Consider the following 22,760-nt stretch of genomic DNA (forward strand, 5'->3'; position numbering starts at 1 on the left):
ACACCTATAATGAGAAAACTCACTTCCGTGATTACTGCACCATAGCTCTATGTCTTAGAAGATGCCCCTCAGAATGCCACAGGTGCCCTTAAATGCAAGACAGCCATGGGTTACAGGGTGAGGGTCGAAGGTCCTTAGAGTCATTGGAGCCCCCCTCATATTTAGCAGAAGAGATCTGTCAAAGTGAGAGCAATCAGGTTTGATAACTTTGCCTCTCCGTGCCTCGGTTTCCTCATCCATGAAGTAGGAATGATGATCTTTCATTATAGAGTTGCTATGAGCATTAGATGAGATAGTAGGGGAAAAACACCCGGTGCCTGCTACAGTGAGCTCTGTAGAATTGTTAGCTACCGCTGGGAGCGTGTGACTCACCAGTGTGCCTTGTAGTGTCTCCAGGGGTGTGCAGCCACAGGCGATTACCAGAAGCAACGCATCTTACCAATAGCAGATCCTAAACACATGCCCCAAATCCCCCAAAATACGGTTTGATAGGTCTTTGCTTGTTGAATTGAATCTCCTTTCAACTCTGCGCAAAGTGAGACACACTTCTGACTTCCCTCTCCGTCTTTGGCTAAGACCCTCTGCCACATCCCAGCTCGACACTGCATCCTACTGACGTCTCAGACGACATCCTATGTGGTCAGGGCTCAGAGACCATTATTTCAGCCTCCATTCTGCATAGATGAGGCGGGGTTCCTACAGGCTCGTGTGGGAGGAGGCCAAGGGCTTCCGGACCTGAACACATCTCACCATCTCCATCACCGCCATGCTCTCCCTCTGGACCACTGCAGTCCCTGCCAAACAGCCACTCCACTTCTATCCTCGCCTCCCACAATGCATTTTTCCCACAGCACTAACTCAGCTCCCAACGCTACTGTGCTTAGAACTCTCTAGCGGCTCGCGGGTGCAGTTAGAATGGAATCCAATCTTTATCTGGATTTTACAAAGCCCTGTGTGACTCGGTCCCCATCTAAGTCTCTGAGCCATGACACCCCCACGTACTTTGCAGGCTTTCCATTCCATCGCCTCAAATGCAGACGCGTGTGCCTGCCTCCGGGAGCTGCCCTTTCTCCCCAAGGTTCCTTCTGCCTGGCATCTTCACACAGATGGCTCATTCTTACATGCCCATGCTCAGAAGCCATCCCTGGAGTGTTATTTAAGCACCTCCACCTTTCCCCACTCCTTTCGAGCCTCTTCTAAGGTTTTATATTCTTCATAGCGGTTACTGCTATTCCGTGTTATTTCTTTGTGGTTTCTTGCCTTTCTCCTCCCCCCGGAGGGAAAATTTCACACTAGGGGCTCATCTGTCCCCATACCCAATACTACATTTCCAGTGCCTGGGACATAGGAGGCATTCAGTAAATATTTGTGGAATGGACGAATTCCTCAGAGGATGGCATCTAGTTAACAAACCTTCCTTTTGCGATCGTCGACAGCACAAATTTGATGGCTCGTTGTGCTACAAGACCTCCTCCTTAGCAGGAGAGAAAGAGGGGTGGGAATGTGTCAGAAAAGCCAATCTTTGTCACAGCTAGAAGTTGATGTGTCTGTTCATTGTCTTATGACATCCGCCGGAAGAAAAGATGTTTAATAGGGCAGGATGCTGTGTCTCCGACAAGAATGCAAGTTCTATTTCAGAGACGCCTGAGGTACGCTGATGCCTGGTTACTTTTCAAGGGTGTCATGTTTTCTCTTGGCTCGGGCTTATACCCAGAAACCTGGATAGAATCCTACACAGGACAGCCTGATAGTTGGCAAAACTCCCCAACTCGTAAGCCAGCTGACTGCCACACGTTGAAAGGAGACCTTTAAAAAAAAAATTAAATTTAACACATAAATGCAAATAACCTAAAATTCCATAATTCCACACCATCTCGAATTAAGGGATCCGCTTGGCAGAGTGAGAAAAATACGGAACACGGACCCAAAAAGCCGGGATTTGAATCACAGTTTCACCCCCAAACAAGCGAGGTGACACAGGAAAACTGACTTTCATTCTCTAATGCCTCAGTGTGGTGACCAAGGAAATACACCATTCAGATGTCTTGCTTCAGGGACATAATTGACAGATGCCCTGTTTCCAGCCCACTCCCCAGTCACTGGATCTACCCCCAGCCAGGGGGTCTCTTCCCAGCCTGTGACCTAGCACAGTAACACATCAAGGCAGCCCCATTCGGGACACATCTGTGACTCTCCAGTGGGCACCCTCTTTGGCTTGAGGACCCTCCTAAGCCTGGCTGTGCCCTTCATGTATGTGTGCTACAGGCCTAGACTCTTCCTACTTGACCCCCTTTCTTCTCTCTCTCCTGGCTTCACAGGAGCCAGGTCTGAAGGCTCTGCCTGCCTGCTCCTGTTTTTTCCCTTAATAAATCACTTGCGTGTCTCGCCTGTTTTGGCCTCTGCTGCTTGGTGGATTCACCAACACGCTTAGTTTTCTTGTTTGTAAAACATGGCCCGCCGTTTAGGCAGGAGTTACCAAACCCTTTGATTTGCTCTCACTTGCGTGGAATGGATGGAATTGGTCCCCAAATCACCATAAAACTGTATTGCTAGGATCAGCAAAGGCGATGGGCAAATTTGCTGAGTGTGGCATCTGGCAGATAGCTGGCCCTTAATAAGGGATGGATGAATCTGGATAAACGTCTTCTACTTTCAGGCAAGTTCCTATGAGGAAAACCTCTGCCTGGCGTGGCCGTGTTACTTCGAAAACAGAATGTGTGTGTGTGCGCGCGCGCGCGCGCGTGTGTGTGTGTGTGTGTGTGTGTGTAGGGCGCCAGTAAGTCAGAGGAACAGTATCTTTTCTTTTCAAATTATTTGATATCAGGGGTGCCTGGGTGGCTCAGTCGGTTAAGCATCCGACTTCGGCTCAGGTCATGATCTCGCGGTCCGTGGGTTCGAGCCCCTCGTCGGGCTCTGTGCTGACTGCTCAGAGCCTGGAGCCTGTTTCAGATTCTGTGTCTCCCTCTCTCTCTGCCCCTCCCCCGTTCATGCTCTGTCTCTGTCTCAAAAATAAATAAACGTTAAAAAAAATTATTTGATATCAGAGTGGGCAAAAAAAAGGACTCTTTTATATTTATTTTATGGCTTAGCATTTTTTATTTAAAAATTACCTCTTTGTATCCTTCTCAACACCGAGGGCCTCCACAGATCTTAACTGGTTCCTGTACCTTCTCTGCCTGGGACAGGCTCCTGGAATACAATGCTCAGCTGTAATGCAGCCTCTGCTGGGAAGACTGCCTAGCTCCTGGTGCTTTCTTACTTGGGTACTTTTGATCATGTTGGCAGACAAGGGGGTGAATTAAAAAATTCCACCATGCTTCGAGTCATGATTGGAAGGCTTCTAAGAGAGCCCTAGCGCTCCTCTCTGAGCAGAGACCCTGCTCTTTTTGCATTTATTTTCCCTATTTTCATGTAGTGCTTCCCCAGGCACAGAAGTCCTAGGGGCTAAGGTAGATAGGGCCTCCTCAGAAAACGGCTCCAAGTAGCCCCGGCTCTGATCATTGGTGGGACAGCAGCAGGGCTGACTATGGTCATGGGGATTATCTGGATCTTGACCTTTATGTCTCTGAACATTGCCTGGGCACACCCTTCCACAAGGGAATATTCCTTGTTTGTCCATATCTAAGAGGGTGTCGCCAACATCTTCTGATTCATTCCTTAGGCAATAGATGTAATTTGTCTCCGAGTCACTGAAATTCTCGGCGACAAGGACAACAATATTTCCTCCAGCAGGTCTCCTAAGACAAGTTAAATGCTCTCTGTATTTTTAGGCATTTTTGAGACTTTTAATTGACTTTTCATGGAATCAGAAGTACTTGTGTTAAGAATACTTATTTAAAAAGAGACAGGAGGGGCGCCTGGGTGGCGCAGTCGGTTAAGCGTCCGACTTCAGCCAGGTCACGATCTCGCGGTCCGGGAGTTCGAGCCCCGCGTCAGGCTCTGGGCTGATGGCTCGGAGCCTGGAGCCTGTTTCCGATTCTGTGTCTCCCTCTCTCTCTGCCCCTCCCCCGTTCATGCTCTGTCTCTCTCTGTCCCAAAAATAAATAAAAAACATTGAAAAAAAATTAAAAAAAAAATAAAAATAAAAAGAGACGGGAGAGTCATAAGCAAGAGAGAAAAAGGGACCACAAAGAGGTAGAGATTTTGCATGGCAGTTTGGGAAAAGTAAAGGAATTGTAGGGGAAATAATTCTAAGTCTTACAGCCGAGGGTTCTTGGTTGACAGTGGAAAAGACACTATTTCTGCAGAGACTGAAAAGACCCCATAAGTGGGGGTAAATGGGGAGAGAGCCAACTTCCACGGAAAACTTTTGTCTTGTTTTGTTTTTCTTCTAAGAGTGAGGCTTCCTTTTGTTTTATGAAGATCCTAATGCTGACGTGGCGGCTATTGAGACATTAAAGAAGCAGTGAGAAAGCAAGAGGACCAGGGGACGTTTAGAGAAGGAAGTTGGAGGTTGCCTTTTTGTGCACTCATTTCTGCATTGGCTGACGAAGCAGGCCCTGTCTCCAGTCCAACCCCGCTTCAGGCTCAGAAGCTAGAAGTGGCTCAGCAAGACACTGAGTGGCAATAGACAATCTGCGGTTAGGAAATCTAGAAAGCACTGAGCATGGGGATTGGGAACTGGACAGGGTGAACTGTTACTCAACGTGCAGTCAATTATGACCGCTTTCCGTTACAAATGAGCATAGGGAACAAAAGAGAGAGAGAGTGGGGCGCCTGGGTGGCGCAGTCGGTTAAGCGTCCGACTTCAGCCAGGTCACGATCTCGCGGTCCGTGAGCTCGAGCCCCGCGTCGGGCTCTGGGCTGATGGCTCGGAGCCTGGAGCCTGTTTCCGATTCTGTGTCTCCCTCTCTCTCTGCCCCTCCCCCGTTCATGCTCTGTCTCTCTCTGTCCCAAAAATAAATAAACGTTGAAAAAAAATTAAAAAAAAAAAAAAGAGAGAGAGAGAGAGGCAAACGAAGAAACAGACTCTCAACTACAGAGCACAAACTGATGGTTACCAGAGGGGAGGTGGGTGGGTCGGGGGGTGCGGCGAAATAGGTGTTGGGGATTAAGGAGGGCACTTGTGGTGAGCACAGGGTGATGTATGGAAGGGTTGAATCACTAAAATGTATGCCTTACACTATGCATGCTTACTTACTGGAATCTAAATAAAAAGTTAAAGAAAAGAATGCTTTGAATGACATAAACACATTTACTAGCATACCACGGAATCTGCAGTAGGGGTTTGGTAGCATTGTGGAAAAATCAGGGCTTTAGAGCCAAATAGACCTGCGTCCCAGCTGTCCTTGTTACCGAGAATGACCCGTCATTTGGGGACAAATTCCAGTGTCCGGTGAGAGTCAGTCAGAAAGTTATGGGCCCCCTTCAAGACCACGGGCAAATAAGGGCTCACCCTGGAGGTTGTACCGACCTTAGACAAATGTGGTTAATATAACCGTGTTGACCTCAGTTTCTTTAGCTGGGAAATGGAGATAAATGAGGTAACTTATGCATAGCACCTAGTATCAAAATCAGAACTCATTCATGCATTCAACAAATGTTTTTCAATACCGCTTATGCGCTGACAGATACGTCAATAAACAAAATGCACAAAATCTGTGCCTTTATCAACCTACAATCCACCTGAGGTAGATAAACAGTAAATAACAGAAGACAATTAAGGGAACGCATCCGACGACGAACATGAGAGAGGACAGGGAATGAGAGCTGGGGTTCTTAAACACTTGTAAACAGCCTGGGCAGGGAAGGCGTCCCGGAGAAGATGACACTTGAGAAGGGATGGAAGGGAAGAGTGGTGAGCTGTGCAGGCGTATAATGGAAGAGTATTCCAGGCAGGGGAAGAGCAAACGCTAAGACTCTGAGGTGTCCTGCATATCTGAGCGAGCCCAGTAGAGCTGCACTGGCGTGAGTGGCTGGAGTGCGCAAACGATGATGTGGGACAAGGCAGTTGCACAGACTGGTCAGGCTTTTGCTGGTCACTCTGGAGACTTTTTTTTTTTTTTTTTTTGAGTCCTTCTTGTCATGGGATCGCTCTGATTGCTGCGTGGAGGGCAGACCAAAGCAGGGTAAGAACAGAAGCCAGGGGGCCAGTTAAGACGTGGTTGCAAGAATCCAGGAAGGAGACAAGAATCATTTGGGCCAGGGTGGTGGCAGTGAAGGTGAGCCTTGAAATCCCACAGTATTATTCATGGAGGGGGTATGAGTTGTGATAAAAAGAGAGGAGGGCGCCTGGGTGGCTCAGCCGGTGAAGGGTCCGACTTCGGCTCAGGTGACGATCTTGTGGTTCGAGAGTTCGAGCCCTGCCTTGGTCTCTGTGCTGACAGTTCAGAGCCTGCTTCGGATTTTGTGTCTCCCTCTCTCTCTGTCCCACCCCCACCCCGCCCCGTTCACACGCTGTGTCTCTCTCAAACATAAACATTAAAAAACTTTTCTTAGAAAATAAAAAGAGAGGAGTCAAGGATGACACAAACAATTTGGGCCTAAGCAATGAAAAGCATGGGGTGCCCTTTGCTGAGACGGGGCGTGGAGCAGGAGGGTGGAGGCAAGGGGCATGAGAGTTTAATTCTGTAACTGAGTCTGAGATGCCTACTCAATGGACATGTGCGTGGAATTGTTGACAAGGCGGTCAGATATATGAAATATATACGGTTCGTGTACAGTTCCAGAGAGAGAGCCAGGCTTGAGGTGGAGTATATTTGAGAGCCATTAGCATGTGGATTTTGTAGGCAGTGAGGAAAGAGAATAAAGAAAAGAGGTCCCCAAGCCCAGGAGACTGCCAAGGAGTTGTCAGTGCCATTAAAAGGGAAACCAGGAGAGTGAGAGAGGGGGTGTCTTGGGGGTCTGGTGAGGAAACATTTCACGGATGAGGCGTGTCAGGGAGGCCAAGTAAGATGAAGGGAGCCCGGACTTGGCAAAGAGCGGGTCCTGGATGATCCTGACGGGAGTAGTTCCAGGGGAAAGAAAGGGAGTAAATCCCAAATGGATTGCGTTCAGGAGAGAATGGCCACGGAGGGGTGGGGGACAGCAAACACCGATGATCCTTTCAAAGACTTTTGCTCAAAAGCGGCGATCCTTGAAGGGTGGTGCCCAGAGAAGCAGCTCCAGCACGGCCTGGGACCTTGTTAGGAATTCACTTTCTTGGGCCCCATCCTGCTAGGTCAGAGATTCCAATGGTGGGACTACCGTCAGGGTTTCCCGGGGATAGACCTACCAAGGACAAAACCACAACTGCTCTAGGAGTCGCCACCTCTCCTGGAGATTTCCCATAATCTTTAGACCAGGTGGTCCTTCCCATAAAGCTTCTAATTCAGCAAGCTAGGAGCTTGAGAAGATGCATTTGTAACAAGTGTCCCGAATGTGTGTGTGTTGTTTTTTTTTTTTATTAATTTATTTATTTTCGAGAGGAAGCGGGGAGGGACAAAAAGAGAGGAAGAGAACGAATCCCAAGCAGACTCCGCACTGTCAGCACAGAGCCCGATGAGGGGCTCGAACCCACGAACCGTGAGATCATGACCTGAGCCAAAATCAAGAGTCAGACACTCAACTGACTGAGCCACCCAGGCGCCCCCCAAATGGGTCTTGAATGAGGAAACCTTGGGGAGCTCTGTTCATTGGACCCACAAGTGTGAAGGACCTAGCCTGAACTTGTGACCTGACACAGAGGCCAACAAGCACTCAGAATCTGGAGTCCTTTGATCTAGACTAATTTAGGTGTGGAGCTGGTTTCTTACAGCGGTTTCCTGTTTCAGTGCTAGATAAAACACCTGATGTGAAACAATATAATAATCTGGGTAAGTCTGGGGCATGGAGCTCAGGAGGAATTCAATTAAAATATATTTATCGGCACTGTAATGTAGGCCGTCCCCAAATGCAAAACCTAGGCTTGAAAATGGCCCTGTGTTGGGGCGCCTGGGTGGCGCAGTCGGTTAAGCGTCCGACTTCAGCCAGGTCACGATCTCGCGGTCCGTGAGTTCGAGCCCCGCGTCGGGCTCTGGGCTGATGGCTCAGAGCCTGGAGCCTGTTTCCGATTCTGTGTCTCCCTCTCTCTCTGCCCCTCCCCCGTTCATGCTCGGTCTCTCTCTGTCCCAAAAATAAATAAACGTTGAAAAAAAAATTAAAAAAAAAAAAGAAAATGGCCCTGTGTACAAACAGTTGAGGTCGTGTCTGTCCCATCCCCTGCCCTCATCTGGGAGTTGCTGATGCCCTGGAAATTGCAGGAGTAAAGGAAGGAGACGGGTGGTAAAACACCAGAGCAGCTGAGGACGGTTGTCTTGGGGGGACGGGGTGGGGGGGTGGGGGTAGTTAGCCCCTTGGCCATAACCTCATGTGCTACTCTGCTGAAGGGGTTCTCTTGCTGGTACTCTTCTAGAAACATCATTCCTACACCTATTTAAGGGGCTAGCCACATTCTCACTATCATGTAAATTAATTAGGTTGGATATGGATGTCTTATGCTTCAGTTGAGGTCAGCCGCAACATGGTTGGGGAAGGGGCAGAAGGAAGGAGGAAGGCCATTTTTTACTGAGACTGTCTGGATAGGCCAGGCCAGGTGAGGGGATATGCCTTGAGGCCCCAGAGCAGCGAGGAGATAGAGGGCCCTGGGGAATGGCAGAGGTGAAACAGAACATGTGAAGAGAATAAACATGAACGTCACATTTCCTAAATTTATGCTGAGAATTTGTTCCCTGTACGGGGCTGGCAGTGGGTGTGTGGGAGAGACTAGGACTAGGAAGTCTGGGACAAGATGAGGAGCCTTGCATTCCAGTAGAGAATTAATAAATAATCAATCCATTACAGACTGTGCTCATGTTATGAAGGGAACGACCAGATTGTGTGACAGAGTGTAGGGGATGGGGCACAGCCACTTTCGGTAATGTGGTTAGGGGAAGCCATTGGAGTGATATTTGAGCTACAACTTGAAGGACAAAAAGGATCCAAGTGAATGGTTAGGGATTTGGCCTTTCTGCTTGCGAGAACAGCATGTGCAAAGGCCCTGTGGAATAAGGAAGCATTGTTCCTCTGAAGAAGTATAGAGGAAAGCCAGTGCGTCTGGAGCAGTGAACGCCAGGGGAAGGCTCTTACAAGCTGTGGCTAGCAGGCTAAGGTAGGGGCTAGATGACACGGAACTTTGTAGGCAAGCTTCAGGATTTTTCTCTTTTTCCTAAGAGCCATAGGAAGTTATTGGGGATTGTGACTCAGTTACATTTGGGTTTCAGAAAGTTTGCTCTACGGCATGGAGAATAAGCCAGAGAGGGCACGAGTGAAAGTAGGGAGACGGTTAGGAGGCTATTGGAGTGTTTAAGTGATAGCTTGGCCTAGGGGTTAGCAGTAGAGACGGGGGAAAGGGGAGAGGTTCGAAGTATTGGGGCAGCACCATCCGCAGACTTGATGATGGACCCAATACGGAGAATGACGGCCAAGGAAGTGCCAAGGAAAACTCCTGGGTGTCTGGACTGGGTAGCTGGAGAGACTGTGGCTGCACGCCTCTGTTTACTTTTAATCTCTCCCCTCAGATGTGTTCTGTCTCGTTTGTTTTTATTGTCTGACGAGTTTTGCTTCAGTAGTCCGAGAGGTCCTACACCCATAATTCAGCAGTCCGGCTGAATGATGCCACGCTGTGACTGGGGTAATAAGGAGGGGGGGTTGAGGCAAGGACAGGTCAGACGTCACACATCATACGTCAGCTTCCATCAGCTTCTTCAAAACAGCTTTGTTAAGATACACTTTATCTAACATAAAATCCACCCATTTAAATTGTACAGCTGAATGGTGTTTAGTATATTCACGGATAGGTACAACCATCAACACAGTCAATTTTAGAACATTTCCGTCGCGCCCCCCCCCCCCCAAAGCAATCCGATAAGCTCTGGCAACCACCTTCTATCCCCCGGACCCCGTCCTCGGCCCTAGGCAACTGTCAATTTAATTTCTATCTCATAGATAGTCTCCTCTGGACATTTCAAAGGAACGGAATCATATGGTCACACGTGGTCCTTTGCGGCTGGCTTCCTTCACTTCGCATAATGCCTTCAAGATTCATCCATATGGTAGCATATATTAGTCCTTCATTTCTTTTTATAGCCTGGTAACATTCCATTGTCTGGATATACCATATTTTGTTTATCCATTAATCCGTTGATGGGTATTTGGGTTGTTTCCACCTTCTGGCTATTTTAAGTAACGCTGCTATCAACATCCACGTACAAGCCTTTGTGCGGACACATCTCTCAGCATTTTTATAATCTGCCTGAACTCTCTGATCACATCCAGGGGAGAATTAGCAGCAGGGTGTCGGACGGGGTGAGGGAGCCCCACATTTGCCTGGCGAAGGAGAGAGATTGCAGTTTTATGCCCATGAGCCACAGCCTCTTGTTTGTTTTGCTACAAAGAGTTTCTTTGTTTTACTCCCACTACCTCTGTGCCCACTCACCATTTTCTCCCAGCTGATACGAAAAAGGAGGAAGAGAGGGCAATTCAAGAACCTGCATTATTTAGCCATTTCTAATAATGAGTCTAAACTTCCCTCTGTCCACTACCCTTCCCTCATTCCCATGGATACCCTCGTGCTGTATAAATGTTCCTGTCGCTCCTGGAAGCTTACAGGTATTTCGGATACTATGACTGTGCTCACCCTCCCTCTCCGTTTCCTCCTCCCCTCGAGGAGACTTGACCACCTGCCAGGCACACAGCAGAGCACCTTAATTCCTTCAGCACACGTTCAAGGGGGGCTCCTGTGTGTTCAGCTCGGGGCATAACTCTGGCCAGGGCTGGAGGACCGCAGCTGCCTCTTGGCTTTCTAAGGCATTGGGAGGGGGTGCAGCTTTGGACTTCGGATTTCACCCCAAGTGCAGCGGAGCCTTAGTGACTATCTACATTCTCATCAGACTTTTACCGCATCTTCTGCCTGAACCACCTCCTGCAGGGCTGGGGCCTTGAACCATGTGACCTCCCAGGGTGCTCGGAGGGGTGGCCCCTTGCGGAAAAACTGGCCTGGGGCCTCCAGAAGTTAGGGCCCTACAGCTTGCTGTTCCCGGTGCTCTAGCTACCGGTTCTCGTCCCTGCCGGCCTTCTGCATTTCTGGAACTCCCACGCAGACTGCCGTGCTGGGGCCGGTTTGTACCAGCTCCTGAGAGCCCACTGCGCTGTCTCTTCCCAGTTCTGGGACCAGTTGTGTCATGTGGTAGCCTGAAATCGGCCGAGATAAGGGCTTGGGCTACTGAAATTGGCATGTGCTGTGAATCAGGGCTTTTGTTTTCCTCCCGGAGAGCCGGTTGTTAAATATTTACCAACATATAACCGCACAGAGGTCCTTGCTGCTTTGGCGTGGGGGGAAAGGGGCCATCTCCCTAGTTTGGATGGGCACCTTGGAATCTTAAGTTCATAAAAACTGGGAGGAAGGTCAAGAGTGTGGGACAAGAAGGACGAAAACAAATTTAAAAAATCCTCCCCACGGAGTTCCTTCCTCCTCTTCTTCCTTCCTTTCTTTTTCCCTCCCCCGCCTTCCCTCTCCCTCCCTTCTTGACCTAGATGCTTTATTGGTTAGTGATAGATAAATAAATAAATATGGGCTCCATTTGCCCATAACCAGCTGGACTGTCAAATGCAGGACAGACTCCTCTCCTCTCTCCTGCTCTCTCCTTCCTTCCTTCACTGCTTCGTTCCTTCCCACCATGTGCCCGGTCCCGTGAACTCTGGGATACAAAGCTGTGTAAATTGAAACACTGATCACATCGCTTCTTACAGTTGTCATCTCATGCACCCACGTCTTTGCTCACGAATCTCTACCTTCTGCACTACCAGACTCGTGATAACTGGGTCTCTGAGATGCTCGTCAGATCCTCACTCTTTGCTCTTTTCCTGAGCCACACAAGCAGCCTGACGCAGGCCATCCCGTGAGTCACTGTAATACTGTCTCGTGTGAATTAAAAAGCTACTTTTCTTTGCTTTTCTTTCATCGTATTGTCATCTCGTGGGCAGGGCCTGTTTTATTCACCCTTGTCGCCTCAACTGTGGCCAGCATGCTGTAGGGAACGCATCTTGCCGAACTGGACATTCAAGGCCCTTAAGAAAGGGAGAAGAGGGGCGCCTGGGGGGCTCAGTCAGTTAAGCGTCCAACTTCGGCTCAGGTCATGATCTCGCGGTCCGTGAGTTCGAGCCCCGCGTCGGGCTCTGGGCTGACAGCTCAGAGCCTGGAGCCTGTTTCGGATTCTGTGTCTCCCTCTCTCTCTGACCCTCCCCCGTTCATGCTCTGCCTCTCCCTGTCTCAAAAATAAATAAACGTTAAAAAAATAAAAAAGAAAGGGAGAAGAGAAATTGCATCTATAGAGCATCTAGAGTGTGCCGGCCATTGGGGTAGGCACTTGGTGTTTTATTAAGCTTAACTCTTAGCAAAGCGTAAGCACCCTGGTGGGCTCTTACTGAACATGAGAGCTATGGAAGCCGAGAGAAGGCACACGTAAACCAGACACGCTCAGAGAAAGCTTCCCTAAGGAGGCAATGCTCTCCTCCTGAGTGAGCCAACCTACAAAGGACAGGAGAGAGCGGAGAGCAGACGGATGATGAGTATTAAAGCTCAGAAATGTGCAATGGGCCAGTGAGTCTTGAGAGCTGGAAGTGGCTGCAAGAAGCTGGAACAGAGTGTGGAGAGTGCGTGCATGGCGTGTGAAGCCTGTGCCAGCACGTCCGGAGCCTGGGATGGGGCCAGGTGGGGGTCTCCTACTCAGCAGAGTCTGGGCTCTATGCAGATTAACTGCCTGACTCCGCATCCCAATCCAAAGGCGATGCTCTCAACCTTCCGAGTGGGAAACTCACAGAACACAGCTAGTATGGCGTCGTCTGCCAACACGTTTCATAATTCTAAGACCCACTGTGGTTTTTATCTCCGTGCTCCGAGTCTGAGAACAGAGTGCATCTTCCGGTTGTCGGTGCAGTCCCACAATCCCTGCACCTGGACTGAAAGTGAGGTCTTCCAGGGAGGGCTTGCCTTTGCTGGGGCGGATTATTGAGGGCATCACCGACCCCAAACCTGTACCTTCTCTGCCTCAGCATCTGGGGGCTACCTTGGCAGTATAAATTCAGACTGCAAAGCCGCCTGAGCGGTTTGTAGTTCAAATTCTAACCGGGGAGATTTTCTTGCTGCCCCGTCGGCAATGTCTCCCCCTCCTTTCCTAAATGAGATGTCTCATTTATGCTTGCACCGGAGATATAACTGTTTGGTCTCCCAGCTTTATGGAGGGGCTTCCTATTGACCTCCATGGAGGGGGCATTTTTCTTTTTCTTTAAAAAAAAATATTTTTTTAATGCTTATTTATTTTTGAGAGAGAGGGGGACAGAGCGTGAGCGGGGGAGGGGCAGAGAGAGGGAGACACAGAGCCGAGCTGTCAACACAGAGCCTGCCTTGGGGCTCGAACTCATGAACTGCGAGATCATGACCTGAGCCGAAGTCAGAGGCCCAACCGACTGAGCCACTCAGGTGCTCCGGGGCATTTTTCTTTCTTAATGGCGCCTGTATGTTTTATAATCAAAAACATCCTAGATTCAATGGAATAGAGCACTTGGCTCGTCAGTGGATGCTCTCCTTAACACCCATGCTTTTCTGAAAGGAAAGTAAATGCTAAGGTGCTGTTAACTGTATGCTACCCTATCCTTCTTTACCTGTGGTAAAACAGGGCTCAGTCTGGATAAAGGGTTTAACATGGACTTAAGGGGTTTTGTGGGAAATCTGAGGGTGCAGAAATCAGCAAAGGTGCCACTAGAGGTCAAGGTTGTTGACGCTGTTGATCTCAGGCAGGAGTACCTACGCAGGTGGTTGCCTGGAAGCTGCTGGAATTCTTAGAAATCCTAGAGGAGCTTCAACAGTCTCAGTCTGCTGCGGCAAAGCTGATGATTCTGGAGAACTCTCTGGAAGCCCCTGGGAATCTCCTCTCTGCCTCCACATCAGCCTACAGCCGCTTCTGGAGAATAGGCACGGCTGTGCTTCACTTCCACTTTCCAAATGTCTGCAAGTTCCTCTCGTGGGCAAGCTCTAAGCTGGGCCGTGTAGAGAAGGGAATTTGTGAAACGTGGTAACCAGACTTAGAGGGGTGGCAACGCTGAGGTGACAACAGAGCGTCCAGCACATGGGGTAACTTACGCCTTTTCCTGAGAACAATCTGTCACTGTCATCTGAAAAGAAAGAAAAAAAAAGGCTGTTGGGGAGGGGGAACGTGTGCCTTTCACAGGTCCCACCAGCCTATTTCTGTGTTTAGGTTTTCCACCACCACTGTTGGTTAATGAGGACGCATGTGATTTAATGTTACAGAATCACGAAAGGTATCTGCTTATGGGCCATGAAAACAAAATTCTGAGGCTCTCCAACAAGTAAGGCGTCTCACCTTCGGGCTTAGTTCCTGTCTGGCATGGGAAGTGGTGTGCGAGGAGGTAGGGGGAAAGGTCAGTGAGGGCTGCTGAGTATTAGGACCTGAAAAGGCCCTGAACGATCAGTAGATAAATAGCAACAGGGTTGGGGGCACCTCCTTCCAACCAGCGTTTCTCGAGCACCCTCTCCGCAGACAGGTCTATGTTAGCCTCTTAAAGGGTACAAGAAAGAAATATGCCGTATGACCTTGGCCTTCTAAGGGTTTATAGTTGAGTTGAGCGGGTACAGGAAGCAATCCTGCCTCTGTGTCTTGCCTCTTTCTCGAGGAGCACCCTTCTGGTGATCTGGCCAGGAATATCGGAGGGAGGCTGGCACATCAGGGCGGGGGAGCCAGCCAGGAGGGTCTCCATAGCTGGAGCCCAGGGAAAGCCAGTAAGTTTCTCCTGCCCCAGAAAGGAAAGTCTGTGATAGAGGTTGATGCAATTGTCACAGCCACGCCCCCAAACCTTAGTCAGATTTCACACGCTACAAAAGAAGGAGGGACCATATGACTGACTGGAAACCTTCCTTAACAAGACACTTGCTATGACCCACTGCAAAAGTAGAGTCCTCTCTGCCGTGGTTAGGCATCGATATATTTAGCATTGTCCTAGGACTGCAGAGGTAATCTGTACCCTGAGCCCCACTATTATTTCTATTTGGTATTTATTTTTGTTTTTGCCTGATTGGGTTGCTTTTGAAAATCACATTTGGTTTGGAGATTCGTGAGCAAGGAGAACAGAGAAAGAAGCTGTGCTGTGTTTCTATCTCCTTACCTGTTTTCCTGAGCACTTGCAGAAATAAATAACCAGAGGCTCTATACCAGGAGTCTGCAAGCTACATCCTGTGAGGGAAATCTTGCCTGCCACCTGCTTTTATAAATAAAGTTTTATTGGAACAAGCCAGGCTTATCCATTTACATACTATTTCCACACTGAGTTGAGTAGTCATAAAAGAGATCTACATGGCCCACAAAGCCTAAAATATTTACCGTATGGCCTTGGATAGAAAAAAAAATTGTCATTCCTTGATCCTTAGGAATGTAATTTCTTAATACAGTAACTCAATTGCAGTTAAACAATCTTCCCTTTTAAAGGTTACCTTCTTAACCCCTCACTCTTTTTCTTGTGAAATTCATCTTTTGACATTGATTTTGATCAGACTTGGGTCCTAATCACAAGTCTACATAGGACATCGGACCACAGCTGAACAGAATTAAAACACAAACATGTATTTACAGAATCCACAGAATTCCTTCCCCTAATTCGCTTCCCCCAATACGTGCTAACGACTGAACGTTAACCATGTTGAGTTTTTAACAAGAACCCACAAGGAGGAGAATCAGAGTAATTGTAAACCAAAATCATACTAGCGCTATCACTTGTAAATCTCAAATGCATAACCTCGTCAAAGTGGAGAGAATTCATTTCACGGTAGGGAACACGGCTCCAAGTTGCAATTAAGCTAATTGATCATTTCAACTGTTTAGTCTACTCTGCTTGATGAAAACAATAATGGGAGAGATTACCTAGCAGATGTGTAAGTTAATCATAAATGTCTCCTGGCTTCCCATTTTCTAAGGGCATAGTGTGCCTTTCTGGTTGGGTACCACACAGTAGGTGATTTGAGCCTGCCATCAGATTGTGCAGCTCTCTTCCAAGAGCACACAAGAGTATAGAATGCTTTTTCTGCCTGAAAGTCAGACTAGTGCTGTCTCATAGACACTGGCACTAAAGGGTATTGTTTGTGAACGTGGCAGGTGGACATGTTCCCCGGGTGTTCTAGCCCCTGCTAGACCTCTGGCCTCATTGCCCACCGCTCGCTCCGGTCACACTGCTCTTGATGGCAGTCCTCATGAGCATGACAGTGTGCCCATGCCTTTGCACTTGGAGTTCTCGGGCTCGTTACTCTCTTCTTAAATATCTGCCTGGCTCACTAATGCCTCAAGTATCTGCTCAAATGTCCCCTTAATAGAGACGCTTTTCCGGACCATCCGTCGTAATAGATCATCCTGCCTTCTCTCTATCACTCTATTCTCCTTAATTGCTTTTTCTTTCCTAGTATTTATTGCCATGTAGCATTTATGTGTTTGCTTCGTACTGTTTCCTCCCTTGAGAGCAGACACTTTGACACTTGGATTTATTCACTGACAGATTACTAACTTCTAGAACTTACACTTGGCACATAGTAGATACTCAGTAAAGGTTTTTGAAAGAATGAACAGGTGTTTGTGTGTGTAGTGAAGCTTGCTTTTTATTCAGAGGGAGAGAACAATAGGTAGCATCTGGTCTTATGCTTACTAAGTCTTCCAGATGGAGATGTGTCAATCTCCATTCCATCAACAGCGCGCAATGAAGCTATTAACAACACACATTCGGTTCAAAGATAGACTTGAGTTCAAGTCTTCACCCTGCCTCTTCAACTCTCCATTTCTTCATCTGTAAAATGGATGTAATAGTATTAGTCATTTAGAACTGTGGGCTGAATTATTTGTTAGGATTAAAGGAGACAATAAATGTAAAGCGCTTACTTGACAGATAATGTGTATTTTAAAACTCTACCTTCATCACTTCACACATATTTCAATAATGCACATGCTTCAGTTCAAGGGGACTATCACCAGATTCCTGAATCTGGATCAATATTGTATAACTAAGTATTGATATGGAATCTTCACTATGGTTTACAAAGAAACGATTACAGGGATTAAATGGTAAATCACAAGTAATATTATGAGGCTAGGAGCAAACCGGGAATCAGTGCAGTGGAGGGGTCATGTGTTTGGTATTTCTGCTCTACCGAGAATTTTAAAATATATTTAGCCAAATTAATCAGCCTTTTCCCTTATGACTTTCAATTTTTGATTCATACTTGAAAAGGCTTTTCCCACTCCAAGAGCGTAAGTACATTAATATATTATTTTCTCATAAAATTTTTATGATTACTTTTTGCATTTAAATCTTCGATCCCTCTAGAATTTATTTTGATAGATGAAGGGTTTTTTTTCTTCCCAAAATAGCTATCAATGTATCCTTAATTAAATAGTTCAGTACTGCAGTATTGATAATTTGGGGTATAACAATGCCTTTCAATATCTAGTAGAGTTAACTTTTTTTTTTTTTTCAGCTGGGAACAAGCCTTTGGTGGCTTCATTACTACCATGTTGATTTCACAGAAAACATTTTATCACTACACTATCAAATCCTTCTGCCTACGAACAAGAACTATTTCTTTTTATTCGGCTGCTTTTGTGCCTTTAAGAGAAGTTTTAAAAATATAATTTTTTAAAATTGTAGCCAGCGTTTTGTGGTTGCCAACTCGAGAATCTCATTGGAGCTAACTTAATCAAATCATGTATTTGATTAAGTTCATGTAGTCAATAGGAAGACCAGAGAATCGGGCTGGAAAATGAGGCAAGACCACGAAAAAATTACACGACTGTTAAAGGTATCACGGCTGGAATGAATGAACCTAAAAACATTTTCTTTTGTCTTCGTATCATTCTTTTCAGCAATGTCCTAGGAGAACGTGAGTGGCTAAGCTTGGGATACATGCCTTCCCCTAGGAGGCCTGAGGCGGTGAAAAGAAGGAGTGGGTAAATCAGATCTCAGGGCCTCTTTGAGAGGGCAGAGTGCCTGGATTAACCATGTCACCAAGACTGAACACAGTTTTAGGGAGAAAACTTTCACAGAAGAAACAGGATTTGTAGAAAATGGAAATTGCCCACTCTCAGGAGAGAATAGACAGGTATCGAGATGCTGCGTCAGGCTGATGAAATATAATTTTGTTAAAAAAAAAAAAACCGGGGCGCCTGGGTGGTGCAGTCGGTTAAGCATCCGACTTCAGCCAGGTCACGATCTCGCGGTCCGGGAGTTCGAGCCCCGCATCAGGCTCTGGGCTGATGACTCAGAGCCTGGAGCCTGTTTCCGATTCTGTGTCTCCCTCTCTCTCTGCCCCTCCCCCGTTCATGCTCTGTCTCTCTCTGTCCCAAAAATAAATAAACATTGAAAAAAAAATTAAAAAAAAAAAAAATAAAATAAACCATTTAATTCTAATTGTTTTCCTTTGAAGCTATTTGAATCCCCGAGGAGATTGAGATTGTTAGGAACATTCAGTGATGTGCCCAGTTTTACCCAAGTATAAAATGGTCGCTGTGGGATTAGAAGCCAGCCGTGCTTTATTCAAACCTTACCCTATTTGTCTTTCTTGCAGGGACAGGTAACCACCAAAGGCTCTACGGTGGAAATAAGAACGCAGTGAACAAACAGTGAGCAGGAAGGAGGTTTGGCAGCAGGCAGTGAGATCCATCCAGCTAACAAACTATAGCGCAGGGTTGGTCTCCAATGCCAGAATATGTGGGTACCAACTATTGATTCACTAATATATCCATTTGCTAAACAAATGCATGCTGATTCTTGCTATGCGACGCCATTATATTGGAAGGATAGGTCTAGACATTTGCTCATTTTTCGATTTGCTCAACCAGTATTATTAAACAGCTACTATGTACCACATACTGCTTTCGGTTTGGTATGGAACGTGTATGGAAAGTTGCACGGTAATCCCGGAAATGTACCCTATCTGCTCTTTGGATGGCGCTGTAAACTGAATTCTCTCAAACGCTCAAAATTCATAGGCTGAAGCTCTAAGCCCTAATGTGATGGTATTTGGAAATGAGGCTTTGGGGAGATAATCCGGTTTAGATGAGGTCAAGAAGGTGAGGTCTTCAGGATGGGATTAGAGTCCTTAAAAGAAGATGCAGTAGAGAACTTGCTCTCTCTCTCTCTCTCTCTCTGCCATTAGTGAATCTATGGAGAAGGGAGCTGTCTGCAAATCAGGGAGGGAGTTCTCAACAGACACTGACTGTGCTGATACTTTGATCTTGAATTTCCAGTCATCATAACAGAGGGAAAAGAAATTTCTGTCATTTAAGCCACCCGGTCCATGGTATTTTGTTATATAGCATCCTGAGCTGACGAATGTAGGCGTTGGTCTAGTTTTTTGCTTGAAGAAGGCATGTCTCTAAAATCAGACATTTTGCTCATTGATGACTAGCCTGAATATTTAAAACTTTGATGGTGGAAATCTCAAGAGAAGAGAAGGTGCGTTAAGAAACTGCCACTCTCCTGAATTCTCAGGGAATTGGTCTGACAGTTCCAAGAAGATCCTCTTGGCAACCAACTTCTCCAGCTTTGGATTTGTTGAAGAAGAAAATAAACATACTGATAATAAGCCTAATACAAGGATCTTCAGTAATAAACTGAGACTAGGACAGATTAGGACTGGCAGGAAACTTGGTTGTTAAGTGGAAGATATGAATGAACGTAGTTGTATAAAAACTTGCTGAGACGTTGAAAATGTTGAGGTTGTTTATTAAAGAAATGCTGTATAATATAACAGCAGGAGAAGTGAGCATGGAGAGAGATCTCTGAAAAGGAAGAATAATAAGTGACTAGAGGGAAGTGTTAGTTTCGTTCATAGGGCGGTTGGAAGCACATAAATCGTTGAAGACCTGATGTTATCTACACAGTGGTGGCTAATTCTAGGACACTCCAGAAGGACAGACTTTTGGAGGCATGCTTTGGTCTGCTGTCAGAAACTCACTGCCCTGTAGGCTGTCTCTCCTTCCTCAAGAGGCATGCCCTCCTGGGACTTAAACTTCTTTGACTCTGCACACAGAAACAGCCCAAGTCATATTTCTTCTGCCGTTGGATTCAGACCTTTGCTGGAGGTCCAAGGGCAGCCCAGGTATCACTCTAACATGTGGATGGACCTGGCGTGTCCACACAGTGTACCCGGAATGTGCAAAACTGCTGCAGAGGTTAATGCCTTATCTCCGACCATTGCTGTTCTTGCTTCCTGCTGCTCTGAGCCATTGTTCGTTCTTGCTTCTTTCTCTCCTTTCTAAGCTCTTTATTGGACTCTAAGCCTCAGCTTTGATCATTTGCCGTGGTTCTCCACCTCGCATGCCCATGACATTGATTGATCTGTTTGGAATATACTCCCCTGCTTCCCCTTCAGCACTTCAGGGTATCATTTGGGTATTTACTCCCTGGTCTCATGCAGCCTGGTTAGAGGCAAAAGACAATCAGCCTGCTTTCTATCCCATTCCTGCCTCTCATGGCCGAGTCTATGGGAGCACTGACTTTCCTCCTGCTCAGCCGTACCTTTGTGCCTATGGCGGCAAATCCCTTTTGGAGAGAGAGGCAAAACAAATACTCTACACACCATCAGAAATTTCAAATGGTGAAAACCTCATCATCTCACTGATTCTGTCTTTATGGAATGTGCTGCCTTTATTGTTTCATTGAAACTGATTAAAATATATTTGTCAGAATATTTTAAGGTTTACAATGCACCTTAGCTCTACCAGACCTGGTGGGCTTTTTTTTTTCTGTATGATATTTTATTTCTCAACCATAAATTCTACCCTGAAGATTTTCAGAAACCAAATTTCTATAGTTGATGAACTGCTATCTTGAAAATACGAACTGATTGTATTATGCGATATTTGAGCTTTTAGTTAGGTGCCATCTCCTCACACACAATGCTGATATTCATTGACTTTTCAATGCAAATCGTTTCTTAAAATAGAAATATGGAGAAGATTTTTAGGGAAGTGCTCCCACGCAGTATAGCACAGATTAGATGCAATTTATCATTTTACTAAAGTAGAGCACCAATAGGAAAACAGATTCAGCATTAAGGGGGTTTTCACTGAGATACAAATACAAGGCTGTCAAAACAGAAATCCCAACATTGGAAGCACAGTCTTCCTCTACAATTTTGTCTACACATTGGCTGGGAGGGATCTGGAGATTTCTGACCTGCACCTAAAGAAGTTTATGGATGGCAAAGATAAAAGTCTCTGAGTAATGTGGGAGGCACGCTGATGCAGGTGATGGTGTTTCCTTGACTGAAGGTGCCCTACTAGCTTCTCCCTCCTAAATGTGTCCGTGTTGTGGTTAATGTCAGGAAATCAGGCAGCATTCTTGGGAATGATGAAGAGGGACCCCAGATAAGGGAGAATTATTTGAGAGAGGCATTGCCTAGAAGCTGTCATTCTTTGGTCAGCTGCCACAAAGGACAATCAGATCCTCCTGCAGTATAATTGGCACCTTCCAGTGGGGTGACCAGATTTGCAAAAGGATTGCAATGATGAAATAACGTTTACCCAGCAACTTGGACTTCACAAAGAGAATTCAAGGGCATTTCTTTACTTGATCTTGGTAAAAACTCTGCAAAGAAGATAGGGCAGGAAGCATCTCTTCTTAGAGGGAAGTTAACTTGCCTCTAATCACACAGCTCCTATGTGAAAGAATCCAGGTCTCCTGGATGCACATTCTTGCCACCATATCTCACTCCACCGGGGAGTGAGATACATTACAGAGATCATTACAGAGTTAAAGATGCTTTTTTTTTATGGGAGATTTCAAGCAGAGAAAGAGCAAGAGGATAGGCATGCGAGTGGAGGGGTGGGGCTTGAGGAGAGAAATAGAGAGTAAAAACGAGAACCGTGGGCTAAAACTGAAAACCAAAATAAATCAAAACGTTTTCTGAGGAAACTAAACTGAAAGGGTGAGAACCCACAGACAGGAATGAAGTCGGTCCTGACCCCGCCCTAATCTAACATAAGCAAACACTGCCGTTAAAAAGAAAGAGGGTGCGTGGGTGGCTCCGTGGTTAAGCGTCCAGCTCTTGGTTTGGGCTCAGGTCATGATCTCAAGGTTCCTGAGTTCGAGGCGCGAGTTGGGCTCAGCGCTGACAGCTCGGAGCCTGCTTGGTATTCTCTCTCTCCCCTCTTTCTCTGCCCCTCCCCTGCTCCTGCGCAATTTCACTCTCAAATATAAACTTAAAAAAAAAAAAGAAACACCTGAAGGAACACACAGAGATAACTCATTTATTCGAACCTTCTTATTTGGAAGGGGCATACATTCTAAAAGGACAATGTCAGTAAAGCAGGCTGGAGATGAGCTCAAGGTGGGAGTAGGGTTGTCCAGTGTTGGCAGCTGGCTGGAAGCAAGTATGCACCACAGAGCCCCTGGGCAGCCAGCTTCTAGGGGCAGGGATCACGCTTCTGCTTCTCATCACGGAAAACCGTAGCCTCGCTATCTCCCAGGTGTTTAGTGTAACATGAGGATCGTTAAAGGGAGTGAGGAGGAAACGTGAATCTATACTCTGGCCCTTCTGCGGCTCTCACTCAGCCACTTCATTACAGACCTCTTGTTGTAGGGCTTTACTGAGGGTCCCTTTTCTGGGTCACCTTCGGAAAAGTCTTCTCTGACCTCTGAGGGTGTGGGAGTACTGAGTGCCAATGAACCTGGGAAGATAGAAAGACAGCCTGTTTCTTGCTCCTTCCGGC

This window comes from Prionailurus viverrinus, chromosome B4, assembly GCF_022837055.1.
Source record: "Prionailurus viverrinus isolate Anna chromosome B4, UM_Priviv_1.0, whole genome shotgun sequence".
NCBI lineage: Eukaryota > Metazoa > Chordata > Mammalia > Carnivora > Felidae > Prionailurus > Prionailurus viverrinus.